This window comes from Cebus imitator, unplaced genomic scaffold (assembly GCF_001604975.1).
Source record: "Cebus imitator isolate Cc_AM_T3 unplaced genomic scaffold, Cebus_imitator-1.0 Scaffold65, whole genome shotgun sequence".
In the NCBI taxonomy this organism is placed as follows: Eukaryota; Metazoa; Chordata; class Mammalia; order Primates; family Cebidae; genus Cebus; species Cebus imitator.
This window is the reverse complement of record NW_016107380.1, coordinates 6517952-6530648: the sequence shown is the minus strand read 5'-3', so window position 1 is coordinate 6530648 and position 12697 is coordinate 6517952.

The window sequence follows — 12697 nt, the reverse complement described above, 5'->3', positions numbered from 1 at the left end:
TGAATGGAAAAGTCGAAAGCGTTCCCCCTGAGAACTGGAACAAGACAAGGATGTTCACTCTCACCCCTACCATTAAACATAGTTTTGTAAGTCCTAGCCAGAGCAGTCAGACAAGAGAAAGAAATAAAGGTATCGAAATCAGTAAAGAGGAAGTCAACTTGTCTCTGTTCACAGAGGATGTGATTGTATATCTAGAAAATCCTAAAGACTCATCCCAAAAGCTCCTAGATCTGATAAATGAATTCAGGACACAAAATCAATGTACACAAATCAGTAGCACTGCTATACACCAACGGCAACCAAGCTGAGACTCAAATCAAGAACTCAACTTTTTACAGCAGCTACCAAAAAATACATACATATATATGTATAGAATACTTAGGAATATACCTGATCAAAGAGGTGAAAGATCTCTACGAGGAAAACTATAAAACATTGTTGAAAGAACTCACAGATAACACAAACAAAAAAACACATCCCATGCTCTTGGATGGGTAGAATCAATATTGTAAAAATAACCATACTACCAAAAGGTAGTATTTAGGATTTCCATCAAAATACCATCATCATTCTTCACAGAACTAGAAAAACAATCCAAAACTCATATGGAGCCAAAAAAGAGCTTGCATAGCCAAAGCAAGACTTAGCAAAAGGGACAAATATGGAGGCATCACATTATCCAACTTCAAACTATACTACAAGGCTATAGTTACCAAAACAGCATGGTACTGGTATAAAAACAGGCATGTAGACTAATGGAACAGAATAGAGGGCCCAGAAATAAAGTCTAATGCTCACAGCCAACTGACCTTTGACAAAGCAAACAAAACATAAAGTGGGGAAACACACCCTATTCAACAAACGGTGCTGGGATAATTGTCAAGCCAAATGTAGAAGAAACTGGATCCTCATCTCTCACCTTATAAAAAAATCAACTCAAGATGAATCAAAGACTTAAGTCTAAGACCTGAAACCATAAAAATTCTAGAAGACAACATTGGAAAAACTCTTCCAGACATTGTCTTCTTAAGGAGTTCATGACCAAGAACCCCAAAGGAAATGCAACAAAAACAAAGAAAAACAGACGGCACTTAGTTAAACTAAAAAGCTTCTGCACAGCAAAAGAAATAATCAGCAGAGTAAGCAGACAACCCACAGAGTGGGAGAAAACATTTGCAAACTGTGCATCCAACAAAGGACTAATATCCAAAATCTACAAGGAACTCAAACAAATTAGCAAGGAAAAAACAAATAATCCCATCAAAGAGTGGGCTAATGACATGAATGGACAATTCTCAAAAGAAGATATACAAATGGACAACACACATATGAAAAAATGCTGAACATCACTAAGTATCAGGAAAATGCAAATCAAAACCACAATTTGATACTACCTTATTCCTACAAGAATGTCCATAATCAAAAAATAATAGATGGTGGCATGACTGTGGTGAAAAGGGAACACTTTTACACTGCTGGTGAGAATGTAAACTAGTACAACCACTCCGGAAAACAGTGTAGAGATCCATAAGGAACTAAAAGAAGCTCTACCATTTGATCCAGAAATCCTACTCCTGGATCTCTACCCAGAGGAAAAGAAGTCATTATATGAAAAAGACACTTGCACATGCATGTTTACAGCAGCACAATTTGCAATTGCAAAAATATGGAACCACCCCACGTGCCTGTCAATCAATGAGTGGATTTTAAAAATGTGGAATATATATACCATGGAATACTATTCAGCCATTAAAAGGAACAAAATGGCATTTGCAGCAACCTGGATGAAATGAAGACCATTATTCCAAGTGAAGTAACTCAAGAATAGAAAACCAAACATCATGTGTTCTCATTCATAAGTGTGAGCTATGCTGTGAGGACACAAAGGTCATAGGAATGATACAATGGACTTTGGGCACTCTGCAGAAAGGATGGGATGGGGGTGAGGGATAAAAGACTACACATTGGTACAGTGTACACTGCTCGGGTGATGGGTGTACCAAAATCTCAGAAATCACCTCTAAAGAAGTTAGTCATGTAACAAAACACTGCCTGTTCCACAAAAACCTATTGAAATAAAAAATAAAAATTAAAAAAAGTAATAAATCTCATTCTTTTAAGGAAAAGTAGATGTGATTGTGACTCCTGCTTTTTAGTAAAAGAAAAAGTAAATCCACATCATTCTGCAAGGAAAATAATTAGTCAAATACTAAGATCTGAACCTATTCTCTCAGCAACTACACTTGGAATGAGCATCGATTCCTTTGCCCTCCCCCAACTGAGTGAGGAAATACAACTGATCTGATAGGAAAGCAACTCTAAGAATTTTCTTCACTACCACAGTGGCCAGTACACTATGGGCATGCTTTAAGTATCGGTCACTTGTTGAATTACCTCACATCTACAGACATTTGCTATTCTTGAAGGATGCTTCATATCACAACCTCTGTTTGATGATTGAGTCATCGCCCTGGTTTATGAAATAGTAGCAGATGCTCTCTCTCCCTCCCAACCTTTCTTGCAACTAAGGGCAAGTACTTGCTAATCAGATACTCCTGGCCCAGACTTTAAATTGCAAGCTGGGTCACAAGTGAGCTGTTCTCTGCAGAATCCATTCTGGCAGGGGTCAGGGAGCAGGGGTGGCTCAGAGACAGCTGTGGCTGTAGCTTAAGTGGTAGATTCTGACGTCTAGTGTCAGAGCTCTACGGGATGTAAGTTGCAGTGCTGTGGCCAGTGGCAGCAAGAGAGTCATCCACAGCCTACTCTGTAACACAACAGAAATGTTTTTCCTGACTATGCAGCCTCAGAATCTGGTCTTCTGTGCCACCCATCCTCCAGAAATCCTGTAAATTAACCAAAATTGATTTAAAAAATTAAGTTATAATTCACACACAGAAAAGAGTCTTAAGAATGTAGGTCAATAATAGCTTACATATCTACTTCCCTCTGTAACCACTGCCTGGATCAAGATATAGAGTATTTTCAACATGCAAAAGTCTTGTTCATAGAGCGCTCTCTCAGTATTTCCTTAGGAACGGCAATCCTAACTTCTCTCCCAGAGACAAGTTTCTCCTGTTGTTGAACTTCATATAAATGGAATGACACAGTATGTAGTCTTCTGTGCCTAGCTTCCTTCACTCAACATTGTGTCTGTAAAATCCATCCATTCATGCCTCTATTGAAGCATGTATCAGATCAGTTTTTAAACTGATGTCTAGATTTCCATTGTGTATTTACAACACAATTTATATAGTTTGTTGACGAACATTTGGTTGCCCCCAATTTTGGGTTATTACAATTAAAGCTTCTACACATCTTATTGTGTATGATTTTTGGTGGACACAAGTACAGATTCTGCTAGGTATACCCAGGAGTAGGTCACTGGGTTTAAGTATGTTTAAATTTAGTGGCTACTCACATTTTCCAAAATGACTGATTTATATTCTGACCAGCAATATGAGAGAATTTTAGTTGTAAATATTTGGCATTGTTAACATTTTAACTTTAGCCATTTTGGCGGGTATTAAGCCATGGTTCATTGGGATATATTTGCGTGTGTGTGCATGTGTCTTTGACCACATATTAAAGAAACTCATGAATGAGGAATCAAAAGAAAGATAAAGCTTGTTCAAAGGACTAAAGGAAAGATAGAAATACTTACAGTCATTAAAAGAAAAAAAGTTACTTTAGATAAAAACTTGCTTAATGTCCAACAGGTAAATGAAACCATAATCTTTAGTGTTATCTTTTTTACTGAGACTAATTTACATGTCTACAGAAAAAAATCAATTGCATTGTTCTAGAGAATAATTTACATGCCGTTCAGTTTACTAAAAATTAACGTCGATCTAGATGTACAAACTTAATTATTTTATCCCTGCAGAAGTTGTATGTTGGAACCCTACTACCCATTGTGACCGTATTAGGATGTGGGGCCTTTCAGAGGCAAATACATAATGAGGGTGGAGCCCTCATGAATAAGATTAGTGCCCTTATAAGAAGAGACATGAAAGAGATTATCTTCCTCTCAGCCATGTAAGACTACAATGAGAAGACAGCCATCTGTGAACCTGGAAGTGGGCTGTCACCAGACACTGGATCTGCCAGCACCTTGATCTTGGACTTCCCAGCTCCAGAATTGTGAAAAACAAATATTTATTGGTTAAGCCACCCAATTTATGTTTTCTTGCTATAGCAGCTCAAACTGACTAATATCTTGACAAATAGCAACTACTGAGTCAAAGATGGACCTATCTGACAATGAAAGGAGATGCAGTCATCCTTTTCTCTTTACAAGTTATGGACATTTTTCATTAATCATTCTTTCATTGCTATTACTAAGGATCTCATGGTGGTTCAGCCTTGTACACTTACATAGATGCAGCAAGAAGCATTATTTAACATTTAGAAAACAACTTGTGATGTATACTCAGGAAATTTAGAGCTGTACCTACTTAAGAACAGGAGATTAACTTCTATCTAAAGATGTTGTAGGAACAGTTTTTCAACAGTCTTCATTACTCCAAGATATTTTTAGTTACTCTTCTATCCTAATAATAGAAAACCAAACCCAATAAATTCATCTCCATTAGATTTTACCTGCAGAACGTATAAATGTGGGTACATTCCTTTGTTGTCAAGGTCTCAAAAATCTTCTGAAACCATGGGCCTGCAAGAAAGTGACCTTACTTCCTGTAAGGCTGGGTCTCTATAAACCATGGAACAGACACAAGACCAGCTTCCTAGGAGGTTTTTTAGACATTGGTTTCACATAGGAAGTACAACTCTTGTTTTTTTAATGGTGGACTAGTCATACATATTTAAATAAACTTATTGGCACTCTAAAAAATAAAATAATTTGGTATTTGTCAATTAATTTGTAAAATTAATTGTTTGTTAAAAAGGCTTTGTTGAATCTATGTAAGTAACTAAGTAACTACATTGCCACTAAAAGAAAAGAGATTCAGTAAAAATAATTGTTGCTGACTACTGAAGGGTCAATGAGAATAAGATACCCTTTTTAAAATTTCCTACTAAAATAAGATTAGAGATAAAAGAGTTCAGAATAGGTTAAGTAGCAATATTGATTATATACCTATCAAAAATATAACATTGGTTGGACATGGTGGCTCATGCCTTAATCCCAGCACTTTGGGAGACCAAGGTGGGCGGATCACCTGAGGTCCAGAGTTCAAGACCAGCCTGACCAACATCGAGAAAACCCATCTCTACTAGAAAAAAAAAAAAAATAGCCCAGGGGTGATGGTGCATACCTGTAATCCCAGCTACTCAGGAGGTTGAGGCAGAAGAATCACTTGGACCTGGAAGGCGGAGGTTCCGGTGAGCCAAGATCGTGCCATTGCACTCCAGCCTGAGCAACAAGAGTGAAACTCCATCTCAAAAAAGAAAAAAAATATATATATATGTGTGTATATATATAACATTGACATGCAACACATGCAGGGAACTAAAAAAGAAGAAAAAGATATAATATCAAAACTAATGCTAACATTATTTCAATAAAAAAATTACGCTTTTGTATTCTCATCAGTTCATCATTTCTCTTAATTAAGTTTTGCTTCACTAGATATTGGGGAGCAGTCTAGTTTTCCAGGGTTCATGTCTTTCTAGACTGGAAGGACTTCTGGAAATCTTGTCCCATGGGACACTCTGACAGTTGCCTAAGCAATGTCCGCTGAGAAGCCGCGTATACGTGAGTCTAGTTTTGGAAGTAACAATAGGTGTAGAAATTTCTCGTGCAGTCTTTTCCAGTAAATTTCTGAAACTATCTTTGTTTGATAAAGATCCATTTCTAGAATTGTAGCTTATAGCAGAGACTTCAGGCAAGCATAAGACAAGGACTGAGACCACTGGTTTATGAGAAGACAGACTGGCTACAGTTATTGTAATAACTAACAAAATCAGAATGAAGGAAAGTAAAATTTTCCACTAGGGTATAGTATATAATTACTTTCTGAGGATTTGATCAACGTTTCCCCTGAAGGTAAGAATAGTCTATGAACAGTTAGAGTTTTTAACAAATATCCAGGGCTTTCCAATCCCTCCTGCCAAATTGTAACAAGCTCTGAAACACACTTATCAGTAAGAGTTTACCAGCACAGAACTAACCTAGGAAAAACTGAGCCTCATTTATTTGACCTTTTCCCATGTAGCTCTTATATTAGTTTGAACGAGTTAAGAAAAATAGATCAACCCGAAGCTAATTATTTTTAACCTCCCTCTTTTGATAAAGTTAAAGAAACAAACAAATCAATTTTTAATCTGGGAAGAACTTCAGAGGAACCACACAGTTTGTTTAGGTGCAAAACATTTTAAGAAAAGAAAATTATGAAGCTAAGATCTGATCTTGGGAAAGAAAACTGAAACAATTAACACAGGTACATGGTTCCTTGGTTCAGAGCACACAGCGGCTAGTGATCAGTGAATAGTCATAGTAGGTGGTGTGGCCACCTATTAATAAGGGGATCCTGTAGCATTTAAAAATAAACCCAGCAGAAGGTAACACCATTGTAGGAAAATTTAGCCTATTCAGAAGTAACTTTTATTCTTTGTTTGCTTGCTTACTTCTTTGTTTAATAATCAAGAACAGGATGGGTACAATGACTCATGCCTATAATCTAAACACTTTGGGAGGCTGAGGCAGGAGGATTGTTTGAGGCCAGGAGTTCATGGTTACAGTGAGCTATGACCATGCCACTGCACTCCAGTCTTGGTGACAGAGCAAGAACCTGTCTTTTGAAAAGCAAACAAACAAACAAATCAAAGTCAGCATAAAGCGTAGAAAGTTATTTTGATTAGCTATATAATCTCTGCCATTTGAGATAACACAAAGGTAAAGGATAATCTACTATCACTTATTAAGCACAGATTGAGGACTAAAAGTCCAACTTGTCATTTTTAACAGAGGAAAAATAATTATAGTCAGGCATTAACACAGTATTCCTGAGTTTTCTTTTATTTAATAAAAAAATTTTTACAAATAAAACCATCAAGATTGATCCAACATTGTCAACACTTTTAGCAATTTTATTGCTTCTTTTCAGATTCATTTATCTTTAGGTATTAATCCAAGGCAAATAAAATTCTCTTTCTGCAAACCTTCTACAAACTTTAAATATCATATCAGGTTTTTTCTGTATTGCTTCTTTAACAAGATGCTCTCCTTTAAGAAAATCTAGTCTTTCTCTTTCCTGCTAAATAATAAGTCATCCCATTATTACCTAGCTCCAACATCCATACTTCTCTGTCTTCATTGTACTCAGGATAGTCTCAACCACATGGAGTAATTATAACTTTTTAAACCAAGTAAATAATTCCTCTTTCACGGAAAACTCTAGAAGATAGGACATTGAGAACTGTCTTTTGTACACTAGCATTTTAGCAGACCAGCAAAGCTCACAATGTATAGACATGCCTAAAAAGAATAGATCCTTGTCATCCCAACAGCAGTGACAAAAGTCAGTGCATAGAATCAGATCTCCATTCACTGCTGCCACGAAAGCAGAGTAACACAGCAGCTGTGCACCAGCCAGACTCACAAGTACACAGGGCGGCGACCTCAGTAGAGACAGGCCAGGTACGTATTAATGCTAGTCCCTGAACGTCTGTGAAAAAATAAATATGGACCAAATTTAAATTAGACAAAGTATACTTGGACAAATAGATGTAGCCCAGAACCAGAAACAAAAACAAAAACAGACTCCAAGAAGGGAAAAGAACAGAGAAACAGAATCAGCAGCGGTAAGTGTGTATTGCTATTTGACACTGTCTCCAAGAGCCCGAGAAATACCTGGCATCCATCAGTGCAAAATTCAGTGCAGCCTAATTAATTTTAGAAAGGGGTTTACTAAGACATCTACATGGACTCTCCAAAAATTGTCAAAGTGCAACATTCAGTCAAAACAGATCTCCCAGCCTCATAAATTTAACGCAATAAAGACATATTAAATTCATTATTAATGAAGGAATCAGCAGAAAGATAAAGCTGGTTTCTTTCCGGCTTACGATTTTAAATTGCTTTTCTCTAATCAACATCCTTTTAATACCTTCCCTTTTCTGTTTAAATTATCCAAATTTGGTTTCTGTTGCTTTCACCTAAGAAACCAGCCTATTACATAAATTAGTACCATCACTGGTTCCAAATAACAGACCTCGAGGGAAGAAGAAAATTTGTGCGTATTTTTTAGCCTTGTTAGAGATGAGAGCAGTGAAAATATAGCTAAGAGATAGGATACTAGAAGCTAATGCTTGCCTTGAATCAACTTTCCTCTATGGTACCCTAGAATTAAAATCTCCCTTGAAGTTAAGGCTCTAGGGGAATGAAGGGAGGTATTGTCTCTAGAAGATTTAAAAGCCTTCATACAAACAAATAGAAGTTCATTTGAATTTTATTACCATGTGCCTGCATACCCATTCACTAGCTTTTCTTGGTCTGCAAAAAGCAGGTGGGTTTTGGAAAATGACAAAAGAGTAATTGAACGTTATAGCTGCTGTTGAAAAAACACTCATCGGCTGGAGAAAGCCAACGCAGCTCCTGGAAACCAGTATGCAGCTTTTCATCAGGCAAATCTATTTTTCTCTATTTTAATCAATATAGAACTCCGGAACACACCTTCAGCAGGAAGCTGGAATGTTCTACCGTCCACAGGACACGGCACTGTCTACTGCTCGGAGGAGACTGGCCTGACAGAGCTGGAGAGCCAGAATTAACCCTCACCCAATATGATTTAGTAGGATATGTGTGTACCAGAGCGTAGGAAATAAACTTCATAAAATTCAGGAACCTACCCAGTCAGTCAAGTCCTGGGGCATTCAGCACACTTGAGATACCCTCTGAATTAAGTGACATATTCTATCCTTTTTACCGTCTACCATTAAAAGAGGTCACTTGGCGTACCTCTTCAGGGTTTGGAGGCAATATTTGGTTTACTGCCCCTCTTGTTTACTAGATGTATTGAAAATTTTCGTATTTGAATTCGGCCCACAAAAAGAGATGGCTTTTCTAGTTCATGCTGCCAACAAGCAGCTCAGCCATTTGGTTCTTAAGGCCCAGGAGAACTAATTCACCGTATTCTGTGGACAAGTTAAAAATTAACAAATGCCAACACACCCTATAAAAATGTTGAGGTAAGAAATAGAAAAGAAAATTAAATATTTATATCTTATATATTCACACATATATAATGTTATGTATATTTATATATATTTTATATAGATTCCTATAATTAATTTTTAATTCATTTTTTTACACTTAAAAATATATATGTTTACATACACATATATGTGTAATATTAGGTTGGTGCAAAAGTAATTGTGGTTTTTGCCATTACTTTTTATCTTGGTCTCTGCTGAATCCTCAAGACCTGAAACCAGCATGTAATTGTGCTTATTAAATATGTGTTGAAGGATTGTGATTGAACAAATTAACGTTCAGATTTTAGCCAGGGCCAGATTTCAGTTTTAGAAAAGTCACTCTGGCTGGACTATGAAAGTCTGGTGGAGGAGGTAATACTACGGAAGAGACCAAGCAGGAAGTCGGTGGCGAGCCCTGACCAGCAGACACACAGCCGCGGTTTCCAGGGTTCCAGACTAAAATCTACCCTCTTCAGCAAATAACTAGGCTCATTCTTGAAAACATCTATTGGCTTATTAACTCACCCTGAGGGAAGCTGAAAGCCTGACCCTGGGGTCCCCCGTGACCATGTGGCCTGCACTTCTCATTATGAATGGGTCTTCTCTGGACCATCGAGCCATGAGGCAGGAGGAGCATAGCAAGACTGGATCCAACCTTACAGCACAAATAAGACTGCAGGATGTCAGGATCAGTGGACAAGGTGACCCGCTCTGTGGACCTGTGACCTACTCAGTCTCTTTCCCAGACACCCTGGTGTTTTCTCAATGTGCTCGAGAACAAATGTCAGTGCAGTAGGGACAGGGGTCCCACATGGCTTGGAAACTGGGCCTCCTCTCACTGAGGCTGACCTGCCTGCTGCAGCCCTGAGTGTCCCGTCAGGAAGTGGCCTGTGAATACCTTGGATGTTAGCATACCTTGGAGGTGGCAGTGATCTGTCTGCAATGGGACAGACACATCCAGATTTGGGTTCACCAGCCTAGCTCATCGTGTTTCTGTCTGGGCCAGGTCCTGTGGACTTACTGAGTGACTTATTGGCCACCATGCTTTACCATGCAACACTGCTTCTACTAAAAGAACTCCTATCACAAGGAAGAAGTAGAGTAATATATCTAATTGTCTACTGGACAACTCCTTTTGGATGTTTTGGAGGCACCTCACACTCAACATAACTAACCCATGATCTTCTCCCAAAACCCAATTCCCTAAGTGAATGGCACCATCACCTACCCAGGCACCCAGACCAGAAATCTTGACATCATCTTAGCACCTCCATCTCATCCTTCGTATCTAATTTGTTTCCCAGTCCTATTAATTTTCCCTTCTAAATATTTCTTAAATCCATCCAGTTCTATTTCCACCATTTATCCTGGGTAGAACTTTCAAGAAGATTTTAATCATGTTTTTAAGTAGGTACTGCCACAACTTTCACCCTCACTTCTTCCCCCTAGTTCCTAACAGAAGAGTGGACAGAAAGCATCTTGTGAGGTGCAGAAAGCATCTTTTAACCCTGAGGCAAAAAGAATAAGGACAAAAGCCCCTACGTGCCGGAGAACGTCAGAGTAGAAAGACAAGATGTGCCCGGATTTCAGGGCTCGTTGCACTGCCGGGATGCGCCTGGCCACCTGCCTCCATGCACAAAGCCCTTCTTGTATACATTTCTGAATGTATGTAAGTAACTTCATTGCCACATAAACTAGTCTCACCATAGCTCCCCTCTAATTTTTCTCTGACTTGTGAGGCAGTGGTCAAGAGGGCTTGTGTTTTGCTAATTCTTAAGGAATGAAAATTTTGTTTTTGTTTCAAAAGAAAAAAAAAACTGGCGAAGAAAGAATGTTGCTGGTACACTGTTTGTTCCTTTGCCTCAAGCTAAAACGCTTCCCAAACCAACACACTCAAAAGCAATACTAACCACTACCCTAGTCAGCAAGTCTGTTCTTTCCACCTTCTTCTGCGTGCTTTACTCTAGCTGCACTGACAGCTGCTTAGACGATGCCCACCCAGATTGAGGGTGGGTCTGCCTCGCCCAGTCTGACTTAAATGTTAATCTCTTTTGGCAACACCCTCACAGACACAACCAGGAATAATACTTTGCATCCTTCAATCCAATCAAGTGAACACTCAATACTAACCGTCACATAAGGCATCCTGGTTTTTCATGGTTTTATCTACTTGCCTTGACCTTTTTAGAGGAGACTCTAAAATTCTTTTTTGTCAATATGGATATGTCTTTTTGCCGGACCCAATTTTACTCCCTCTCTCCTTTTGAAGAAAATCTGGGACAGGACTTTTGGACTTGACCACCAGCCAGGGAGAAGAAACAATACCTCAGAAGTGACACTCTGTTGGAGGAAGAATGATGATTCTAGAATAGCCCTCTGCTGTGGCACCAGGACTGCACAAAATCTGGTCTCTGCACATCTTGGTTTCTGCATCCCGGTAAAAAATGCTTCTTTCTCACACTTACCCATGGAGGAAGATGAGACAGCAAGTTGTAAGAAATTACAAGAAAAGCCTCCCTCTGGGTCTCCTGACCCCCCCATCTCATGCACTCAGTGCTTCTACTCTTCGTTAATTTATCCAACAAATACTAATTGTCTACTAGGTCCCAAGTTTTGTTATAGATAATGCAGATATGGCTGTGGAAAAAGAACCAGCAACCTGCCTTTACATTCTAGTGGAAGAAGAGGAAGATTATAAACAAGGTCAACAAGTAAACTACAGCATATCAGGTGATTTCAGTTCTGGGATGGAAACTGAGGGGTCTAGATCATTGCAGAGAGTAGGTTGCAATTTTAATTTGAATAATGAAGGCAGCCTCACTGATAAGGCAATCTTCCAGGAAAGATCTGACAGAGGTGTGGAAGTGAATCTATGGAAACACGAGGGTACAGCCTTCCAGCAAACAGCAGGTGCAAAGGCCCGGAAGCCTAGGGCATTTGTATCTGAGGGCAAGCAAGAGCTCCGTGAGCTGGAGCAGTGTGAGCAAGGTGAGAATTAGGGAGTGAGGTCTGGGAGATTATGAGGAAAGGAAAAAGATCAAACAGGGCCTTGGAGGCCATTATAAAGACTTTGTTTTCTTTTACTCTTATGAGACGGGAAGCCATTGGGGGTTTCAGAGCAGAAAAGTGACATGATCTCATTTACGTTCCAAAGCTCACGCTGGCCACCCTGTTAAGCTTAGACTGGAGGGAGGCATGTAGAGTGAGGACACACCAGTGAGGCAGCCATAGCCACCATCCAGGGGAGAAACGATGGCGGCCTGGAAAAGGTAGTTCTGAGAAGTGTTGTGTTTTGGAGGTAGATCAATAGGATGTACTGGTGCATTGAATATATATGACGTGAACGAAAGGAGGGAGACAAAGATGACCTCAGAGCTTTTGGCCTGAGCAGCTGTAAGACTGGGATTGCATTCTATCACAGGGCAAGCTCATTCCGGCTCAACACTGCTTCTTCCTGATTGGAACTCCACATGGACCTGAGATGTTTACTTGGAATTTCATCCGGTGGACTTACACTTTGTATCCTTCTTTTAAAAGCTCAAAT